Source organism: Emydura macquarii, unplaced genomic scaffold (assembly GCF_026122565.2).
Source record: "Emydura macquarii macquarii isolate MOO-44397 ecotype Brisbane River unplaced genomic scaffold, CSIRO-AGI_Emac_v2 contig_554, whole genome shotgun sequence".
NCBI lineage: Eukaryota > Metazoa > Chordata > Testudines > Chelidae > Emydura > Emydura macquarii.
In genome coordinates, this window is record NW_027130691.1 from 13,499,138 (window position 1) to 13,521,907 (window position 22,770).

At 40.7% G+C, this 22,770-nt stretch overlaps 1 protein-coding gene across 10 annotated transcripts in view; it reads left to right on the forward strand.

Moving 5' to 3' along the window:
- FBRSL1 (fibrosin like 1) overlaps positions 1-22,770 on the forward strand; it is a 690,776-nt gene that overhangs the window by 245,660 nt on the left and 422,346 nt on the right. The window contains exons 1-2 of one of the 10 annotated variants that reach the window (XM_067539807.1): positions 13,414-13,475; positions 14,384-14,423. The exons of 8 other annotated variants lie outside the window; for them this stretch is intronic. The gene's annotated coding sequence lies outside the window, so the exon portion shown is untranslated. Of the gene's footprint in view, positions 1-13,413; positions 13,476-14,383; positions 14,424-22,770 lie in introns of those variants that run through there. One more of the 10 variants, XM_067539806.1, reaches the window with a different exon arrangement.

The window sequence follows — 22,770 nt, forward strand, 5'->3', positions numbered from 1 at the left end:
AAGAAACATTGTATGGTACAAAGTACAAGGGGAAATATGGACTGGTGATTGTGCTATCATGATAGGAATACTAAATCTGTATTAGTGAGACTGTAAATGGGAAGAATGAGTTTTTCTGATTCATGTAAAAAGGAGAAGCTAGAGAAGGTAGATGGTTAACCTTCCTTCTGAATCTTTGCACAAATGGATTAAATTTTCAAAGATATTGATGAACTTTCATCACCTGCCAGTTGCTGGGGTATTTGTGTATATATACACCTGTGAATGATTACTTTGAATATGTACGCCAGGATGTTGAGAAGGAAGCATTTTCTAGTAGTTACAGCACACAAATGGAAATCAGGATTTCTGGGTCCTGGGTTGAGCTTTGCAACTGATTAAATGTATGACTTTGAGCAACTCACTTAAATTCTCTCTGCCTCAGTTTCCTTTTCTACAAAATGGAGATAACTTGTGAGGTGAGTCTTATAAATTATAACTATTTAATGTTTGTAAAATGCTTTGATATACTTGGATGAAATGCACTGTAGGAATGTGTAGTGCATAGGAATGTGTAGTTATATATTTGTGTTTAAATAATTTTCCAGACTTTCCTCAAATTAACCAGGTAATGCTATAGAAAAGAATTGTTTTTTATTGTGGGTTCTCCCTATTTATAACAGCTCTGTTAATTTCAGTTCCTCTGAAATTTGCTCTTTTCCATCCTTTCTCTCTTGGAGAATCTCTGATTTTGCTCCAGCATTTTTCTTTTCTTTTCTTTTCTTTTCTTTTTTTTAATACCCTCATGGGGAATTCAATTTGCTGCAGTAAAATAATCTTAGTACAGAAATAACAGATATATTAGAAGTATGAATTACCTTGTTGCCAATAAAGGAGAGGTTTTTATTGCTCGCTTATCATGGAGGGCTTGTGTTTATGAGTTCACAGAGTTACAAGTGCATTTCATTAAAGCTGAATTTAACCTGGCCAGATGATAGCAGCAAACATAGATAAACTATTTGCATAAAGACAGTGTGGGTTTCTATATCAATGGTAAAAATGTATTAAAGTCCTTTCAGTGCTCTTCCCACCAGACAAAGGAGCTGTCAATATTATCATAACAATAGGCAAATAGCTATTTGTAAAAACTTTGATGATAAAAGCAATAATATAACTAATCAATAGGAAAGTGCCTTTGGAGCCGGAGTATTCATCTTCATCTCAGCAGAACCTCATGATACAATAAAGGAAGAGAGTCTAGAAACAAAAGCCTGAGTAGCAGCCTGCTCTCCAGAGACAGAACTAGCATATCTAGCTGCAGTCTTAGGTCTTCTCTACACAGGGAAATTCACCAGAATAGCTCCCTGTGTGGTCTCTTCTTCCAGAATAATTATTGTGTTTTAAATTCACCAGGGTTCCTTATTCTAAAATAACTTCCCTGTACAGATAAGCCCTTAAATTGTAAACCAGGAGTGGCTCACAGTGAGTTTAGATTTAGCCAGAGTTCTTGACCAGCATATTTGATTGAAGGTCTGACAATAGAATGTTAGAGGGAGATGGAAGGTCTCAAAGAGGAAATAACTTTTTGTATGGTTTTTATCAGTTACCTGCAAGTACAAATTAACATTGTTGCTCTAGCTGATTCATCTCAACAAAATGAGTTTGAGATTAATGGCAAGTTACAAACCTAGAAAAATGCATTTTGGGGGGATTTTGTTGAATAAAGGTTGCGGGGGGAAGGGTGGGGACCTTGTATGTTACTTTTTACATGGTCTCTGATTTAGAGATTTTGAAAGAAACTTTTTCACAAATGCTTTATGGTAAGGAATAGGGATTGAATTGGATATAATGTAGTTTATAGTGGCACTATATTAATACAAATAATGAATAATAACAGCCTGATACAACTCTGAAGTGAATGGAAGTTTTAGCGTCAATAAAAGTTGGATGACATGCATAATTCATAAAGTGAAATTATTGTTTCTGTCTGAGATTATTTTTTTCAGTTAGCGAATAAAAGAATGAGGTGTCTGACAACTCTGGCACATCAAATAGCCTCAGTGATAGGGAATATTCCATTTAGGCACAAGTAGCAAATGTACTTTTTGAAGAAAACTTTATTTCTTGTGTTCCTCAAATAGCAGGCTAATTCACTTCACTTCACTTGTTTTTGTATTGTGTGTACCTGGAGTTCTTCTGTTGGTCAGAGCCAGCTTCTCCTTTTTACATTCAACATACAATAATGTTTGGAGAAGGTCCAAGTTTCCTCTTAAAAGGAGGACGCCAAGGGGAATAGGATGAGTTCTCGCCTAATGTTTTTGTTCTTGCTCGTTTACATTAATTTGCTTAATGGAAGCAGTGTCTTACGCCCAAGAGCAAAGACCACCGTGATCAGTCACTTGACTCGTATTTAAATTCTCTCCAGTACACCCTGCAATTCTTCTTCTTCTTCTTTTTTTTTTTAAGTCAGTGTATTGGATTCAGTTGTGAGTTGACTTGACCTTCAATTTGCTGCTGAATTGCAGAAAGCTGCTTGTAAACAGATGTTGAATGGACAGACTAAATGTAAACTCTTCCATGCTGGCACACTGCTCTACACAGGTGGGTCTGGGTCCAAGCACTACACCAGGCAAAAAAAATCAAAAGCTAGGTCAACAGGATATTTGTCAAGTTCAGCAGTGATCACTTCAGTGTGCTTTGCTTACACTAGGGATTTGGGTTTCAAGGGCAGATGCTAGTAAGTAGAGCTACAGAGTCTGAGCAATGTTGCTTTAATTGAAGCCATATGTGGTGGAGTTGGAGCAGAGGTTACAAGGAGGAGACAGCAAGGTGTAATCTTATTTTTGTTGGGCTACCTGATAAGCAGCTGATTTGATAAGGAATATTGCACCATTAGTTGGACTGCAGGGTGCAGATGTCCTGTGATAAATATGTGTTTATAGCCTTTTATAAATGTCTAGAGTGACAGTTTATGGCAGATTGATTGGGTGCTCTAAATACTGAGTGCATCCATCATAACTGCTTTCAAGGGGCTGGTTTGCTCTGTGTTTGGTAATGGTGTGGAAAAAGGAGGTAAAAAGCATGTTCCATTTCTGTTGTGGGGGAAGAAGGGTGGAGTGGAACTGCCATTTTGGAACTACTTCAATACATGGGGAGATGCTCATTCCTTGCCAATAGCCACCCTTTATGGATCACTTTGAATAGTGAATCCAATCCCAATAACCAGAAAAAAAACAGTCTAATTCAATACACTCCCTGCTCATATTCATGAAACTCCATTCACATAAACAGCAACACTTTACAATGAGAGAGCACACTGGAAGATGAAGTCACTAATCAAATACTAGGCTAAAAAGATATGTCTTTCAGTTTAGTCTTGAAATAGCTTTAGAATTTCTAATAACCACAAAAAGAAATACATTTATTAGTACCACAGGACTTTCAGTTAGGGAATAAATGACAATAAATCTCTTACTATGCTTACTTAGTAAGAGATACTGTAATATATATTTACACCAGGTATTTATGTGGCCCCCCCAGTACTGTAATAGCTAAGCACTTCATGTACTTTAATGTCTTTATCTTCACAACATCTCTATGAGGTCAGGATGTATCATTATTCAACTTAACAGATGGGGAACGGAGGCATAAAGAGATTACGGGTATGTCTACATGGAGCATACTATGGGGCATATGGTTTCTAAAGAGCACTAACATGTTGCACACTAATTGGTTTGTGTAGACCCTGCTGGTGTGCACTGAAAGATTTCTAGTGAACTTTAGCAAAACACTGTTTTAAACAATACTACATTAAAATGCATTGCCACACCATGTAGTCAAGTCCTAAGTGACTTGCCCAAGGTCATGCAGGAAGTCTGTGGCAGAGCTTGGAATTGAGCCCAGGTCTCCCAAGTCCCAGAACAGTGCTCTAATCATTGGATCATGCTTCGTCTCCGTGGAAGCAACTAATATATTAATATGGAGCAACTAAATGTAATGAAAATAATTCTTTGCACATATCTAGGTCAGAAATATATGCATCGGGTAATTGAATGAATAAACAAATGATTGGTTGTGCAATTACAACTTTGCAGTTGAAGGCACGATTTGTCCTGATCACTGACTTGTTGCGTGGGCCTTTGATATTTGGGCAACAGTGCCTAAAACTTGAAGACTTCTGCATTGCTATCTGTAGAGTAGGTGGAGACGATTCAACAAGAAAAGGTGAGTTGTGTTGTGCGTGTGCGCATTTGTGAGAATAAGAATTGAATGTAAAAAAAACCACAAGATGAGTCTTCCCATCCCATTTAAAGTGAACTCAGGATATAGGGTATGTCATCCCACTCTGATCCAAACAGAAACCAGGAAACAAATAGCCTTGGAAGATAATGCAAGGGAAAGAACATAGTCTCTTCCACATTAATCTGGGATCAAATATGTTCTATTGACATTATTAGTTGTGCTGGGTAATTTTTCCTGAAATTGAAGATAATTTTTTCTATTTAAAAATATGAAGGCATCCTATTATTTTTATAACTAAATTAACTGTTGTAATTTAAACAGATTAATTTGCATTTCACATGCCAGACACACACAGTGATTTATTAAGAAAAATGTTTTTCTGCATCTGGTTCTGTCTCTTGATTCATTAAATTTTGATTGAAGAAAGTTTTTGAAACAGGAAAATTCCGTGACACCCTTCTTAGCTGAAGTGATTGCTTGTTTCTTGCAGGTGCCTATTTTTTTTTAAATGTGAAAATATGCAAAGAAATCTTGTGTTCTTGGTTCCTAATTCTGACTATTCCAACTTAAAAAAATGAGATGCATATTTAACTGTTGCACATGGAGACAGCAGCCATGACTGTGGTGCAGTTAATTGTGGTTTAATAGGATGTTTAGCAGCATTAAGGAGCCTTAAAGTGAGCAGAAAAAGCCTCAAGACTAAGCCCTGTGCAGAGAGTCTCCCTGGCCTATGTAGAACTGATATATCTCTTCTCTGGTGCTGCTTCCAGCCTTTGGTGTAGCAGCAGATTGGTGAGGTGATGAAGTGTGGCCAGAGTTCACTGTGTAACAGCCAATCCCTGCTCCCCAGGATCAATAGAGAGCCATGAAAAGCGAAGTTAGAGCAGACTAGAAACTGCCCACATTTGCACTAGAGGCCAGGCAGGGCCCTGTCCAGGACCAGAATACTGGAAGCACAATGGTGGCCTAAAGCTACATTAGCCCCTCACCTTTCTTTAGACCAGTGGGCTGAATATTTACCATTGTGGGCTGCATATGCAGCTCTCTGTTTTATGTGGGCCACATCCACACAATATATATATGACCTGTACGGCACTGAGGATGTCACATGGGTCGCAGCTGTGTGCTGATTGGGCAGTGAGTTGAGACCCACTGGCTTAGACCCAGGTACAGCAGCAAAATTATTTGGAATGAGGCCCAGGCAGCGTCTGAAAGGAAATACTATCAAGCCACTAACATTTCTGTCCGGTTGACAAGTAGCTTCTGGTTTTTATTCACTTGTTGCCATCTACATTTGGCAACAAAATGAATGTTTTGTAAAATGAATAATATAAAGCCTGGCCTTGTAGCAGAAATCTGTGACAAGCACAGCTGTATGCTCGCTTGGTGATGCCTGCAGCTAGAAGAGGCTTGCTTAAGACTGAGAACAAGACACTGTGCTCCTGCAGTGCAAATGTTCACCTGACTTTCCTGTGATGTGAAGGAATTAAAAGAGAAGAGGTGAAGACAAAAGTTTCTGAGCAAATTCTGCTCTGTGATATGTGGGTGAAATTCCTTAGGTGTAAATTCCACTGAGTCATGCACACTTACCTCAGGACTGTGTGATTCCAGATCATACTGACCACCCTTGTTTCGGGGTTTTTTTCTTTTCACACTGCAGTATGTGATGGCTTCTGCTGCTTCTAATGGTGAATCTATATTAAAATAGGGAAGGCTGCCACTTGAATTCAGTGAGGAAATAAAGCAAAATGGTATCAGTAAGAGTTGCAAACACCAGAGGGGAGAGCTCAAAGGGCACCTGTCTAATGTAAATTACAGCAGGAAGTGCACGCTGTTGTAAAAAGACTGAGAGAGAGGAAAAAAATTGATTACGTGTTTGGAAAGAACAGAGGGAGAGAGAGAGAGGTTAGAGGTTAAAGTGGAAAGAGTGTTAAAATATTCTCAAAGTATGATGGCTGTAGCTGTGGAGTTTTAATTGCTGAAATTACCTTGTCAGGATGCCTTATCAACTGCTGTTCTAGTGATTGTTTGGTTTAGATAAGTACTCAAGTGTGATAAAAACCTTGATAACGTTCTACAGATTACAGCTCTTTTGAAACTGCTGGCACTTGCTAGGGGCTCAGTCAACTGCAGAAGAACTAAGGCTGAATTTCTCCCACTGCTTGTTCTTTTTTTCTTCAAGTATTTTGGAATTTGGAATTTGATTATTGTGTTTTAAAACAACTCCTCTCTGGAATCCTGTATGGAAACGGCACATGTACATAGACAAGGTGACCTGTGCTGAAGAGGAGAAGCGGATGTTGATGAGAAGAAGACAAACAAGGTACTTCTGCGCCTCTTGCAATTTGATTTGACTTAATTGCACTGTATCAGAGTGTCAGAAACAAAAAGGATACCAAAGGCTTAGTAGTTTGGAGTTTTTGTGGGGCTGTTTTTGTACTTTTAAGAATACGAAGTTCTTGCAAAATTCTACTCACTCACAGCAAATAAACTTTTTAACTGGTGAGTAAAATATCAAGTTTTAAAATTATTTCCAGTCACTGTGGCAAAGAGCAAGTGAGTAGTTTTTTGTGCCCCATCTGATACATTTTCATGACACCTTTGACACTGCCTAAAACTGGCAACTCTCCTTTATCTTTCCTCTTCGCTAACTCTCTCACATAGGTAGAGCAGGACAAAAATAAAACTACAGAAACCCCTTGTGGATATTTTTTGTGAACTATGCTTATATATTGCCATCGGGTCAGGAAACTAATTTGGAATGAAGAGTTAAATAGGACTGCAATGTGGGCTTGTTAGGTTCTGCTTTTCTTTTAGTAAATTGTACAAACAGCTTCTCTCATCTCTCTAGAGGGAAGAAAAAACAAATTACATCAATATTTCTCAGTTTTTCAGAAAGCTACTAAAACCCTTTTGTTGTTCATATTGTTAATAATTTGAAATGGGAAAGTGGAGAAATTACAGAACTTGGAGCAATGAAGAATGTAAAAAATCATCCAAATGTTTGGAATTTGGAAATAAAGAGCTAAAAAAGACAGTGTTAATAGTAAATAACTTTAAACTTTGAGCCTGTTCAAAAATGAGAGCCCTTTGCATTCCCGTTACTGTTCATTGTTGAGCTTCTGTTTTATAGCAATATTACAGGGCTAATAAGGCAGTGAATTCAAAAGCTCAGTGTCTACAAACATTTTTCCAGCTAGTCCAAGGAAAGGGTGAACAGGACAAATTATTTTATAATCAAGACAAAAGGAGCCAATTTTGCAACTGAAATAGTTACTTGCCTTTGTATTTTAATAGGACTTTTAAAACAAAACTGAAAATCTGGGGCCATTTAGGCTTTCACTGTTATCACCATGCTACATACCTACAGCACTTAGAGAAGGGAAAAAACCCAGATTCTCCTACTCAAAAGCAGTAGCTTTTTAAAGGAGAATATCCATTAGCTATTAGCATTATATGGTATCTGTCACGCACAGCAGAGTACATCTAATTCCTGTAAAGGGCAGTGGTGAACCTACGATACAATAGTAGAGGTCAATTTTTGTTGCTGTTAACAGACTAGCCCCATTCCTCAGTGTTGTAACACCAGATTGATGTTTATAGTAGACATTTTTTCCTTTAAAATTTCCCACAGGGTGCAGTTCAACTAGCACTGGTGCTAGCAATGATGGTAGCATGGTAGGCAGGCCACCAGTGTTTTAACTATCTAATCCTGCTCAGAACAGAACTACTGGATGCAGTGCCTTGTCTACCCTAGAGCTGCAAAGTGATACATTTTACGGGAAAATATTTGGGGGCAGACAAGGCCTTAATAGTATCCTGAAAGTTAATTTCTCTCTCTTCATGGGCCGAGTCTGCTCTAATTTATACCCCATTGAGCTCCCATTGAAATCAGTGAGGTGTCAAGTGGTGTAAAACAGGAGAATCTTGTCCATTGGGTCCACCCATCAGACTGACTTTCCAACACAATGTTCCCCCTTTTTTCCCTCCCTTTGGTGTTTGTTATAATCTTATTTCATGTGGCCAACTGGATTCCAGCAAATTCCATTTGGGACTGAGTGCTTTGTATTCCCTGTTCCGCCTTCCAAAACAAACAAGCGAGGCCTCTTCCACTTGCTGAGACTGTGATCATATTGTACCGTTCATGTTTGCATCACGGTGAAATCTTCCCACAAGGCCTGGGGCAAAATACTGGTCCAAAGCAGTGTCTGATAGTCTGAGACATATTAACTCTGTGCCAGTGGGAAATAATTTGACTTGGAGAGACCAGGCTTTGTTTTGTTGGAGCTTTTTTTTTCCTTCACATGTTTGATTTTTGACCTGAAAAGCAAGAGCTGTGTTATCGTCTAAAGCAGTGGTTCCCAACCTTTTTGGCTCGAGGGCAACAGATATCATTTTTACAACTCTGAAGGGCCAGCAGTCTCCACCAGCAGCCCCGAACCCCTGCTGCAGCCAGACAGAAGGAGTTCAGCGAGGAGGCTGCCTCCTTGCTGATCTCCTGCTCCCCATTTCCCCCCCTCCCCGGCTGCAGCCAGGAAGCCGCACACATCCTGTAGTCCCGTGCGCTCCACCTGGGTCCCTGGGCTGTGGCTCCCTTCTGCAGCCAGGGGAACGGGAGATCAGTGCTCCCCTCCCTCTGGCTCTAGCAGGGACCCCAGCGCCTAGGAACCCAGGCGGAGGGCTTTGCCGTGCTCCCTGCTACAGTTGGGGGAGGGGGGTGCTGATCTCCCACCCCCTTGGCTGCAGCAAGGAGTCTGCACTGGTCTTGTAGCCCCGCAGCAACGCACTCTGCCTGCGTCCTTAGGCAGCGGCTCCCTTCTGCAGTCAGCGGGAGAGGGGAGCGACGGGCCACAGGTTAGGAACCACTGGTCTAAAGTTCTTTGTTTACCTACAGCATCTGAGAGCGCTTTTGTTAGTTCTTTCTTTAATGATTACATACCACACATGCATGCTTGCAACTCTGGAAGACTTAGTCCAATGAAATCATAAGCACGAGGAGCTAGTAGTGTAGTCTGCTTAGAAGGGATTGATAGTTTTGCATAGCAGTTATGTCTCAAAACATGGTGGTGATGCACTTTTGCAAGCCATTGATGCCAAAAGTTTTGCTTCATTTGATGGTGATAGCGTATGTATTACCCAGGACTTTTGAATTGCGGGTAGGGTTTGTCTGTCAGCTGTATGTTTCCTGACGTTAGGTACTGATGAGTTTTGAGATACTGAAGGAAAAGCTAGAGTTGTGTTTTTCATATTAATATATGGTAGCACTTAGGGAGCCCTACTGACATAAGGGCCTCATGTTGTGAGGTATTGTATAAACATCGATAAGACAGATAAAGGGAAATATCCGCATTCCCTTTTACAGATTGTGAACTGAAGCACAAGGAGACAAAGGGCCAGATTTTTAAAGGTATTTAGGTGCGTAAATCACAATGTAATAAGTGGAAGTTAGGCACCTAAATAGCTAAAATCTGGCCATAAGTGACTTGTTCCAGGCCAGTTGAAGAACCTGGAATTGAATGGGGAGCCCCTGAGTCCCAATGTGGTGCATTAACCACAAGACCAATCCTCTCCAGTATTGCCACTCCCAAACATTCAAGCAATTATGAGTCAGCTACCCCACAATTGTGAGATTTGCCTTAAAAATCTTGGGATTTGGTATAAGCATTATGTTTTGCATTACTTTTATTTGCCTTCTGGTTTTTGAACCTGTAAGGTACACATGGGTCAAATTTTCAAGTTCTTCTCCACAATCATAAGTGCTAGAAACTTACTTACTTTTTTATAAATGGAAGCTCAGACTTTCATATATTCACATGACTCCAGGAGCTGGGGCTTTAAGAATAACACAAAATATTGAGAAGACTAGCCGTAAAATCACAAGAGTTGGAAACGTCTTGCTTGTATGAAACATGCAAATATTTGTCTCAAACGTGCTCAAACTGAGCCTTAGTTTGAGATTTGATGCATGTGTTAACCTCAGCCCATGCTGGGACTGGGATTGTTCAGATAGTTCTGGAGCCATCAAATCAGCCTCCTTTGGTCTTTAGGAAGATTGGAAATGGAGCTCCAGGAAACTCCTACATCTGCCAAGAGAATCGGCAGGGGTTGTCTTGCTTTTACCTTCTGCAAGCCCAAACTGCAGGCTCAGCTTGTGAATCGAACCCTGCGATGATTCCCACAGCCCTCTGGTCCGTAATAAACATAATGTCAGCTGTCTGAAGTACTGCCCGACTCCACCACAGGATTTTAATAGCTGTTGTATGAAGGTTCTCCTTCTTAGCTCCCATGCTTCAAGGTACGCTGTTCCATTACGCTCCCATCTATACATTCTGACTGCTCTTTTGAGGGAGGCGAGGTTATTGAAGTTGTGTAGAGATTAGATCTGTGTAAAACTTGGAGGTTTCACTTTACACCCTCTGTGTTTCATTTTGAGTTTTAGCTTCATTTGAAATGAAATTCAATGTGAAACTCAACCAGATCTGCTGGGTTTTGCCGTTACAAAAAGAGGCAAATTATAATTTCCACTGAAAACCTCAAGTCAGATCCTTGTGTCTTTTATGCTCCTTGTATCAGTTGTCTTTGGGAGTCAGATGTTTGACACGCTCCTTCTTCCCACTTGAGCTCTTGGAGGGGAATAGCTGGCATGCTCCTTTCATTTTGAGCTTTTGGGGAATCAGGAAGTAGACCAGCTGTCCCCTCCTTTCCCAAACCCCGGGAAACAATTTATGGAACAGTGATACTCAGACCTCAAGAGCCAAATTAGCAATCAGCGTTACCCAAAAGAGCCATGCAAGTGTGAATTCATTGTTTCATTTACTATAGTACTATGTACTCGTATTTAAGAATTGACAGGGGAAGTATTTCTCACAGCAAAATGACTAAGTATTTTATCAACTACGGTTGGTTAATAACACAGTAAAAGCATCCTGATTGGTTAATCACTTAGATTGGTTAATCATTAAATCACGTAGTGTTTTAATGTCATGTGCCGCAAGAGACATATTAAGGAGCCGCTTGTAGCTTGCAAGCCTCAGTCGGAGCACCACTGTTATGGAGGGTTGCAATTCTGTAGAAGGAGGGCACTAGCATGGGTGGTGGGAATCATAGGCCAGGGGAGGCTAAGCCTCCCCAAACAGCCATGCGTGGCCCTGCCCATGCTCTGCCCCAGGGCCCTGCCCCCTCCTGCTGCATCCTGCCCTTCCCCTGTGGTCTGAGCCCAGGCAGGTGCTGCTCACTCTTCCTGCCCTTACTCAGACTCTCCCCCGAAGCAAGCGGGGCTGGGGCGAGGGTGGGCCAGTCAGTGGTCCAGAACTTGGTGCAGCTGGGGCCAGGGCTTTGGGGCCAAAGCTGGGGGCAGCACTCCGATTCCGGGGCTGACGCTGGGGCCAGGACTCTGGGACTGGGCAGGGGCTCTGGGGACAGGGCTCTGGGGCTGGTACTCCAGGGCTGCAGCCAGTGCTTCAGGGCCGAGGCTGGCGGGGCAGACCAGCTAGTGGCCTGGGACTCTGGGCCAGCCTGGGACTCGGGCTGCCTGGGGTGAGCCAGCCAGCTGGGGCAGGGCTTCTCCAGCTGTTGTAGGAGGTTTGGGGTTCTGGCAAGGGAGGGGGCAGAAGGGGAGTGGCCTCAGGTGGAAGGGGTGGGGCAATGGGCTAGCCTCCTCGAGGGGCGTTCACACACCACCCATGCCCATAGGTCTGACTGCTGCTGGATTGGTGCTTTAACTCAGATCGTTCTTTGTTTACAGTAGCTGGGGACATTGACATCTGCCTGCTGGTCTGTTATAAAACTCTGCTCTCTGACATTTGATGGAAAGCAGGGAAATAACTGTAGACCTGCCAGTTAGGATATCAGTGGCACTGAGGGGAAAATCATGCTGTCTCTGCCCCTGGAATCTGGCTTTGGGTTCCTAATACAGTGTTCATAATTAAAATATTTCCATTTACTAATAATTCAGGTGACTTCAGTTGACCCAGAACTGCAAATACTGCAGTGACTTTAATTAAATGCAGGAGACAAATGTAAAATTTTTGCTTGTGAACACTAACATTTTGCCTCTTTTTCTGAAGAAATAGTTGGTGGCATTTTTGTTCAGGGGGCTCTTGAGACACTCTTTCTGTTGGCTCTCTTATTGATGTAGATGTAGTTTCTGTGTGTGCATATATATATATATAATCTTACTACTCTATCTGAAGAGGCTTTGTTTTTTGCCCATGCACTTATTAAGAATAAGTTACCCAACCTACTACAGAACTTTATTAGGTTTTTACTCTGTGCACAACCTTCTGAATAATAATCAGATTCTTTGCACTTAAATAGTGCCTTTCATCCCAGGATCTTGAGGGGCTCTACAAAGCATGAATGGAGAAATGCTGGAATTTTTTCCAAAGGCCAAAAAAAGCAGGAATTCTTCCCAGTATTCTTCACATTTCACTTGGATGCCCCTTCCAATCATGAGAGTAAACTAAGCCAATCATGGACCAAGAAGATCTCTTTAGTGGCTCAAAAATGTGTGTGTCTGGCCAACAGAAGTTGTTCGCATAAAAGATATTACCTCACCCACCTTGTCTTTCTAATGTTTTTACAACAAATATTTAGTGTCATGACAAAACTCCATTTCAGAACATCTGTGCCTGTCTGCATAGAGGTGAAATCTTCATATGTGGCCTAACTAATTTTGATTCTGGGTTTGAGCCCAAAAGCAGCTGAGATTCATGTGGTTTCAGGCTACATAACAAAGGATCCACATAACCCTAGTATTAAAAACTATGACTAAGCTGTACTAGTTTTAGATATGGTAAGGAATTAGTTATTCTGGGCTTTTCTCCTCCTCCAACTCTTTAACAAAAGGGAACTTTAAGCTACCATACTCAGCTGGTGTTTCTAATCAGTCACAGATGTGTATTGGGATCTCTCCCATCTCCTGCAACATCTAAATGGAGATAAATAGGACTTAATCAGCTATAAATAACAGCATGTCATGCCTCTGGATCACTAACCTTCTGTGAGACTCCCACAGGAATAGGGCTAGGCTTAATTACTTCAGCCTACTACAAACAACAAAATAATCAGCTGCTGGATATCAGGCTGATGAAGGGAGGGATTAGGAGGCAAATCAACAAGCATGGACAGTGATCTGATTCCCAGGATATAAACTTGCCTTCTGCATAGCATGCCTATTGCATTTTGGGAGCAGGGAAGTCTCAGCGTATGAATTCAAGCTATTAGGAAGTTAGAACCGTGCCTGAATATATCAGGTTTGTGCACTTTGTTTTAGATGCAACTTTGGAAATTGTTTCTTTTTCCCCTGGGGACAACTGCACAGTTTTCCCTTGCTGGAATAAAATGATTGCAGTTGTGGGTATCCTTAACATTGTGTACACCTACAACTATTGTGTGTGAAGGAAGGTTATTCCTTCATGGCCAGCCCATACTTGGGTTGGGGGTAAGGACGTGGAATCACACCCTTGGGGTGGGTCATGGTGACTGCCAGCTGATGTTAGGGAGATCACCATTTTATTCATTCCTGGTGCTACTTTTAAGTGCTGAGATCAGCTGGTCAAAGAGGGCTCCTCTAGGAAAGAACTACAACATGGGGTATTGAATAGCTTCAAGTCCACTTTCTGCTGCTGCAAATATGAACTAGTTGTGGGTGAAGAAAGAATTCGAAAGGCAACCCCCATCTCTGATGTTGCTATGACTTTAAAGTGTTTGCTTGCACTAGTAAGTGCAGCACTTCATTATCACCTATAAATTGATCTTCTGGGTTGTATGCCTCTTGGTGAAAATACCGTAGATTACCATTAAAGATAACTCATCCATGGAAACAGCTGTTGCAGAGGCAATTCCACCTTAATGGAAATATGTGGTAGGTTTTTCCCTCTCTAAGAATCAGTCACCCCAAGCAATCATCATCATGAAACCTTTGTCTGAAACCTTAGGGATTCAGTCGCTTGTCAGTTTCCATGCAATTGTTACAGCTCTGACACCATTGTTAAATCTTGCGCTTTTATGTTTCAGCTCTTTTCCTTGAGGTAGTTGATACATTGATATTCAGACCACATGCCTGTCCGGGGTAGTACCAAAGGGCCATAGGAATTTGGTCAACTTGTGTGTTTTGTCTGTGCATTTATTGATGGGCCATCATTGTTTCTTTTTCAAACAGTGAGTGTGAAAGAGAAATCATCGGAAGCTGCTGTATCAAGGTGAAACATTTTAATCTGTTCCCTTTCACGTAGAACACACACCGAGAGAGGAGTAAATCTTTTCTTAGTTTTTTCATTTGTTCTGTAGCAGTTGGTGTGGTCCAATTTTTACGTTCCTTGAGTAATGCTGATTAATGCAATTGCTCACCATTCATTTTTACTTCCTGTTCTTGTGTTGGGGTTAAACAGGAAACAAATAGGTCTAAATCTAAAATGTCTGCTAGGTTTTCTATGGCCAGTTCCAACTAGAAGGGGGTGTGGCTTAGATAGTCCTCCAACTCCTCTCCCTTATTCAGAATCTATATACACTGTACTAAGCTTGTGTTTGAGAGGCTGAACGGTATTGCCACAGCTACTTGTTGGCACTGTGCTCTACCATGCACAGGTTATGAGTTTGACTCTTCATCTTGATTGCCTCCTTCATGCACCAATAGAAGTTGGCAACAGTATGAAGTGACATCAGTACTTTAATAGTGGGCAAACACATTGTGAATCTAGATCCAAGGCTGTAGGAGGCAGCAGAAATGGATAGTGTGGGTGGAATGGACATGCTGCCTTTTCAGGGCTGCTGTTGTGCTTAGTCAGGCAAATGCACTTTTTTTGGTGGGGAAATAGCACAGCTCTGAAAGATGCAAAGCTCCTGTTTCAGAACCTCTACCATCTCTGCTCCAAGTTTAGGGTGGGATCTTCAAGGGAATTAGGTATCTAATTCCCATTGGTGCCTAAATTTGAGAACCGCAGTCCTAATTCCTGGCCAGGCAGGCAAGGCGTCCCCTCTACTAGCAGTAAGCAAATCAAAGGGAAGGTGAGAGAGTTACTGGATGGCTAAGCAGCCGTTAGCCCCTCATCACCCCCAACTAAAAACAGTGATCTAATCTGTGTAGGACCTTACACCACATCAGTCACAATGATATCGGAGAGCCTTGCACGCAGAGTTCTGAGAAAAGTTGAGATAGCTCTGTCAAGAATTTGGGAGTTATTAAATCTCTTGTTATCTGCACAAACAAAAGGCTCTTGCAAGAACTTGCCAAAAGAAAGTTTACAATGCTCGTAAATCAATCCAGGCTTTGGGTGCATGCAGTGCAGACTGTGTGATAAACAATATGCAATCCACGCTAGGCTTGGCAGACTAGTTTGCATGTTCTTAAGGTTTTTTCTTTTAAATGAAAGAACAGATATTCAGGGAGTAATAGGAAACTAATGTCTTCAGGGAATTACAACCCTTTAATCTTTCAGATTGTTCCCTGACCTCACACATAGAAATAAAAGCAGCAGTGCATGCCCTTGAGGGACTGATTCTCCTCCCCCTTATAGAAGAGGTATTGCAATAATGGTCAATGCTGAAAACAAGTGATGGTGGATTTAGACAGTGCAGAGCTTGCCAGGATTAGTTTTGGCAATGTTGTGCGGGCTTGATGAGAACATGGACTTTACAATTAACATTGGTCTACCCATTTGCCTTTTCTTAACTCAGTGTAAACTGAATTTCCTTCATGGAAAATTAATTAATTCTTAACTTTGCGCGAATGCTTACACAAAAGGTTTAAATGCCTTTCATACTGAAGCTACCTCCTCCTATGGAAAAAAAGGTTAAAAGACTTGGAATTCATATACCTCTTCTGGGTGTTCAGTCGCTGGCTAAAGTCAGTAGCCTCTGTCAGAAAGCATTTAATCGCATACTGCTATGCTTGCTTTATTTCACATTCAGTGGGCAAGGCTCAAGGAGGCAGAAGAATATTTATAAACTGCCCGTACAGATGTTTTCTTTGTGGTTTGTGGTGCATTGGTGCCACTTAGTGGGGGGAGAACTGAATTGACTTTTTCTACATCATAGGGGAAAACTAGGGAAGTCAGGCTTAAAGATTGTAGGTCTTTTTTGCAAGTTCTTTTTCCCTACATAAAAATAATAAACCAGTATTTTATGCTATTTAATTAAGTGAAAGATAGTATGTCGCTGCCCATTTAATTATGTTCAAAATGTCTAGCTCATATAACAATGATTTGGGCTGACTGGCAGCTGTGTTCAAACTATACAAAACAAAATTTGCTGAACATTGCACTGAATAGTCTGGGTCCATTTAAAAATTGATCCTGCCATGTCATATCATGAAATAGTATCATTTTTAAGCGCTGCCCCTCTCCCCTCCATCCCGTCCCCCCATTCCCAAATCAGTGAGAGTCATAATTTCCAGTGCTTTAAATGTAACAGGAGCAGGAAACTAAATTGTGCCTAGCTTTGATTTTAGTTTTTGAGGGCACAATCTACATGAAATGTTAGTGATGTATTTATTCAAATTCTCTGTTAATTAGATTTTCACTAATGGTTATTGTTAAGTAGCGTGTGTGCTTAAAAAACAAAAAATTCCTCTACATAGAAGATATTGATAGCAACCCCTCTAGATCTGAATTAACTAATAAGACATGACAAGAGGCATATTTCTGGATGTTTGCTATATGCCTAAAGGCAAAGTCCAAAGGGCAAATGATGTTAGTCATCCAAGATACGCATTAATTTATCAGAAAGACATTGGCCATGTGGCCTATTTCGGTTTGAAAATGTTAAAGTATACATAAAATGAGAGAGGGTTAGAGCGGGCATTATAAAAATGGCAATCAGCCAATCAAAAAGCTCCACTTGTGTCTGGTGTTCTAATGCAGTATTACAACTGAGTGTATTTCATATGTAGATCCATAGTCTGTGTATCATCCTCTTTACTGTAGGTCATCTTTATGTAATAGTGGGAAATTATTACTTTCCCAGGATACTCAAGAACATCTCCTGGGTACCCATGCATACGCAGAAGGAAAGAACGTAACAAAGAGCAGTTTAAAACAATTTTTGTTTTTATAATAGTTTGTAAAGAGGAAACCCCAACCCCTGTAATTCTTGCAGTGTTTAGCAATATCTGCATGTTCTTCCCCATTTTGCACTCCAGCATAGACAATTATGAATAATTAAGGGCCTGATTCTGCAATCGCCTCACATGCAGAAATCCGGCTGATTCCAGTGGAAACTTCTGGGCATGGAGCAATGATAGTTTTGGACCTGAAGAGAATATATTCTTGTATACTGCCTAGTGTTCCATGGGGTTCTGCAGCAACTTTGTTTTTCTCGAGCATCTTCTTATTTCTATAATTGTAAAGTTGACGTTTATCTTGTTAAAGATGCATTCAGGATACAAAGATTTGTTATCCTAAAAATGCTGATTAAGCCTTATTTTAATCCCAGACGTGCCTGTTTTGCACACTCACCAGAGGGCACTGCACAACATGTTGCAATGTTATAAATAACCTTTTAACCTGCTTAGCTGCTTTATGCTCAGTGGCATGTTTTACAATGTTACCTGGAGTCCTTGAATGCAGGTTCCCATGGCAACCTGATGTAGCATTTTTATTCTTTATTACTATCATTCTTTTATTGCTTCCTTCTTCAAATGTGCTCTCATCTTTATTTTGTCGTGGTGTATGTGTGTGCATGTGAGTGTAAACCACAAATCTGTTTCTAGAAATTATATAAAATGATTCAGTGAATTTGGAGCAAAGGTGATGAACTGTCATCGATGGTTTAATTTTAGCTGTGAAAACTCACCATAAATGGAAACAAAAAATAATCTGGCAACCCAAATATGGATTAATGTAGGCAGTTAAGGTATTTCATGCTATTGCAAAGAGGCAATTTCAACTAGGTTAATAGGAAAATACTACTTTTTAAAAGCAGAGGGTGCGGGAGAGGTGGTATTCTGTATGGGCCAACATATTAGGAGTATTCCAATATTTGGGGCCAAATCTGGCCTGCTTTATGTTCTCAGAGATGTAAATGATGGCAGAATTTGGCTCTTAGAGGAAAGAGAAGGTGGAGAAGGAGAGAATTCTGATAGAATGTACTAAAAACTGTGTTTGTTTAGGTGAACCTTGTGGGTGAGTAAAAGAGATGCCATCCTGTTATAAAATTATAGAAATGTATGACTGGAAGAAACCTTCAGAGATTATCTAATCCAGCCCTGTGCACTAAGGCAGGACCAAGTAAACCTAGACCATCCCTGAAAGGTGTTTGTGTAAGATGTTCTTAAAAACCTTTAGTGATAGAGATTCCACAATCTCCATTGGAAGCCTATTCAGTACTTAACTATCCTTATAGTTAGAAAATTTTTCCTAACGTTTAACCTAAATCCCCCTTGTTGCAGATTAAGACCATTATGTCTTGTCCTATCTTCAGTGGATAAAGAGAACAATTGATGACCGTCCTCTTTATAATAGTCTTTAACATATTTGAAGATGCACGAGGTCCCCAAAATTTTCTCAAAATTAAACATGCCCAGTTTTTTAACTTTTCCTCATATGTCAGGTGTTCTAAATCTTTTATCATTTTGTAGCTCTCTTACAGACTCTTCAGTTTGTCCACATCTTACTGAAAGTGTAGTGCCCAGACTGGACACATTACTCCAGCTGAGGCATCATCAGTGCTGAGTAGAACAGAACAGTTACCTCCTATGTCTTACCTATGATACTCCTGTTAATATGCCCCAGAATGTTATTGACCAATTTGCAACTGCATCACAATACTGACTCTCATTTAATTTGTGATCCATTTTAAATCCCCAAATCCTTTCACCAGTTCTGCTGCCTAGCCAGGTATTCCCATTTTGTAGATGTGCATTTGATTTTTCCTTCCTAAGTGTAGTACTTTGCACTTGTCTTTATTGCTTTTTATTTTGTTGATTTCAGCCCAGTTTTCTAATTTTTCAAGGTAATTTTTAATTCTAACCCTTTTTTCTAAAGTGCTCGCAAATCCTTCCAGCTGGGAGTCATCTGCAAATTTTATAAGCACACCCTCCACTCCATTATCCAAGTCATTGGCAAAAACATCAAATAGTACTGGACACAGGACAGACTTCTATGGGACCCTACTAAATACATCTCTCCCCCCATCCTCTCCCCCTTTAATAGTGAATCATTGATAATTACTCTTTGAGTATGGTCTTTCAATCAGTTGTGCACCCTCTTTATACTAATTTTATCTAGACCACAGTTCCCTAATTTGCTTATGAGAATGTCATGTGGGACCATGTCAAAACCTACTAAAATCAAGATCTAGCATGTCTACAGCTTCTTGCTTATCCACTAGGCCAGTAATCCTGTCAAAGAAGGAAATTAGGTTGGCTTGGCATATTTGTTCTTGACAATTCCATGTTGGGTATTACTTACTACCTATTGTCTTCTAGGTGCTTACAAATTCATTGTTAAATAATTTGTTCCGGTAATTTTCCAGGTATCAAAGTTAGGTTGTCTGGCCTAAAATTCCCAGGTTGTCTTTGTTTCCCTTTTTGAAGATGTGTTATGTTTATCTGTCTTCATTCATCTGGGTCCTCACCTGTTCTCCATTAGTTCTTTAAGATACTTGCTAATGGTTCCAAAATTGCTTCAGCTAGTTCCAAAAGTAACCTAGGATGAATTTTGCAAGGTCCCACCATCTTCAGTGTATGTAACTTATCTAAATATTTTAACCTGTTCTTTCTCTGTTCTGGCTTGTTCCTTCCTCCTTGTTGTTAATGGTGACTAGCTACTTCACACAGTTTAATATTAATCTTTTTAGTTAAGACAGAAGCAAAATAGACATTAAACATCTCAAACTTCTTGATGCTCTTCGTTACGAGTTCTTTCCCCCCTAAGTAGTGGACCTACACTTTCCTTCATCTTTCTAAAGCTCCTAATGTATTCCAAGAACCTCTTCTTGTGGCCTCTTCTGTCTCTTGCTAGGTGTAACTCAGTGTGCCTTAGCCTTTATGATTTTGTCTATTTTCTTGTGCTATTCCTTTGTACCCATCCTTAGCAATTTGTCCACGTTTTCACTTTTTGTAGGATTCCTTTTTGATTTTTCAGGTCATTAAAGGCCATATTGGCCTCTTGCTGTTCTTCCAAATTTCCTTCGCAGTGGGACAATTTGTAGCTGTGCATTTAATATTTTCTTGCTGAGAAACTGCCAGCTCTTTTCAACATGGTTTTCCCTTAGGTTTTTCTTACCTTACCTACCAGTTCTCTGAATTTGTTAAAGTCTGCTTCTTTTGAAGTCCATTTTCCTTATTCAGTTGTTCTCACTCCTTCCTTTTTTTAGAATCATAAAATATATTATTTCATTATCACTTTCATCCAAGTTGTCTTCAGATTCACAACCAATTCCTGCCTGTTGGTCAGAATCAAGACTAAAATTAATGTCCCCTTAGTTACTTCCTCCACTTTCTGAAACAAAAAGTTGTCCCCAATACATTCCAAGAATTTACTGGAAATTTTGTATTTTGCTGTATTCTTTTTCAACAGCTATCTGAGTAGTTAAGAGTCTCCCATTACTACCAGGTATTGTGTTTTAGATACTTCTGTTGGTTGTTCTAGAAATGTCACATCCATCCTATCTCCTGGTAGGGGTGTACTATAGACCTCCAGATCAGAACACTGCCCCCCCCCCATTTTTTTTTTGCCTTCACTTAGAGACTTTCAACTGATCTGCCTTTTGCCTCCTTCTGAACCTCAGAATAAATAGGCATATTCCTTTTTTTTTTGTCTGTCCTTCCTGAACAAGCTATGCCTTTCTAGTCCAATATTCTAGACATGAGATTTATCCCACCAAATGTCAGTAATGACAGCTGATCACAATTTAATTTATGTACTAAGACTTCAAGTTGTTCCTTTTTATTCCTCATACTCCTGGCTTTTGTATACAGATATCTAAGATGTTGAGCAGATTCCCCCACTGTTTTGCCTCTTGTTGCTTCTATGACCCTACTGTAATTTTCCATTTCCCTCCAACATCTAGCCCTCTGCTATTGTTCTTTTTTTATACCTAACTATGGACTTTTGTCTCCCGCTGCCTTTGAATTTAGTTTAAAGCCCTCCTCACTAGGTTGGTCAGTTGGTGACTCAAGATGCTCTTCAACTTTTTGGTCAGGTGGACACCATCTCATCTCAGCAGCCCTGCTTTCTGAAACAACATCCCATGGTCAATGAAGCCAGTGTCTTCCGGTCAACACCATCTGCACAGTCGTGCATTCATTTCCAGGGGGCATGTGCCCCTGCCTATGTCCTTACCCTCTACCAGGAGGATGGACAAGAACGCCACCTGTGACCCCCAGTTCCTTCACCTTTGCTCCCAGGGCCCTGTATTCACTGCTGATCTGCTCAGGGTCACATTTGGCAGTTTTATTAGTGTCCACAGGGATGAGCAGCATGGAGTAATGGTCAGAGGGATGGAAGAGACCCGGCAACCTTTTTGTGATGTCTCGAATGCAGGCTCCAGAAAGACAGCACACCTCTCAGGACGTCAATTCGGGTTGACAGATTGATGCTTCATCCCTCTGAGCAGGGAGTCCCTGACTGCTACCGACCAATCTCTCCTCCCCTTGGTGGCTGTGAGCCTTCCAACATTGGGGTAGGTGGCTCCTCTTCTTTAGACATTAGGGTCTGCTCTTTTCTTCCTGTTCTCAGTATAACATACCATCTTTGATAGTCGCATGGATTTATGGAGGCACATGCCCTCTTTCCATTTATAACTCCACAAATGTATGAGTTGAAGGTATCCCATATATCCTATACTCAATATATTTAATGTGTTGAATTTCATTGCAATAAAGCAGCAGCTTTCCCCGGCCCAAATGTGGCTCAAAATGACCCTGCCTCCTGCTTCAGAGAGCATCTTTTTAATATACATGTTTATTTAAGTTGGGTTAAACAATACTAAATAAACCGATCTGCATGGGGCAGAGATAAATAAACCTTAATACTGATTATTGTGAAGAGCAAATGGAAGAACTGAAATCCTTTAGAAAGGAGATGCCACAAGCTATGACTCCATGTCATGCTGCAGTATGCAATCCACCTATCATCCTCAAAATATATTCTCACTGAAGCTCCCTTATTAGGCTATTCCAGCATCAGATCCTTTGTGAGCTTGATGGTCGTTTGGTTCTGGTAACCCCACAGCGATAGATGTTAAGCACACTATGAAAGCAGATAATCCCTGGGTAGGATTTTCAGAAGTGCTCGACATTGACCTAACTCTGCTGCCGTTGACATCAACCATTGACTTCACTGGAAGCAGAGTAAGGCTAATATTGAGCCCTTTTGAAAATCCCAGTTTACATGTGTTCGTTCAGTTGCTTACGGCCAAAAGTAAGATAATGCATTTAAGCTTATTGGGCCAAGTTCTGTAGTCATCACTCAGGAAAACCTTCCATTGGGAGTCTCTTCTGTGGAGCCACCCTTTGACTCATGCGAAACTCACAGTTGTGGGTTTTCCTTGATTTGGGGGGGGGGGGGGGGACTAGAAATATAAAGGAAAAGCTCAGCTTTAATTTAA